Source organism: Dipodomys ordii, unplaced genomic scaffold (genome assembly GCF_000151885.1).
Source record: "Dipodomys ordii isolate 6190 unplaced genomic scaffold, Dord_2.0 Scaffold26, whole genome shotgun sequence".
Taxonomy (NCBI): Eukaryota; Metazoa; Chordata; class Mammalia; order Rodentia; family Heteromyidae; genus Dipodomys; species Dipodomys ordii.
Window position 1 is genome coordinate 10,873,670 of NW_012267242.1, and position 325 is coordinate 10,873,994.

A 325-nucleotide genomic window follows, 5' to 3' on the forward strand; every position below is an offset into this window, starting at 1 on the left:
CCGCGGCCCCGCGCCGAGGCTCCAGAGGGGGCTTTTGTCTACCTGCCTCGGGGGGCTTTAACTTGGCTTAGTTTGTGCCCTGCCCGACCCGCACCCCGTCCTCCCCCGCTGACCGGCCGCCGCGTGCCTCGAGCTGCGCGCGGCGAACAGACAATGAGAAATAAAATAAGATGCCGTTAGTCGTGGCGAGGGGCTGGGGGAGGGGGCCGGACGCGGGGACCGCGGGGAGCCCCCTCTCTCCCGGGCCCCTCCCCGCGCAGTCCGGCTGCTGATTTGGGGGAGGGGGCGGCGGGTAAGAGAGTTCCTCGAGTGAAAACCTGTTCCC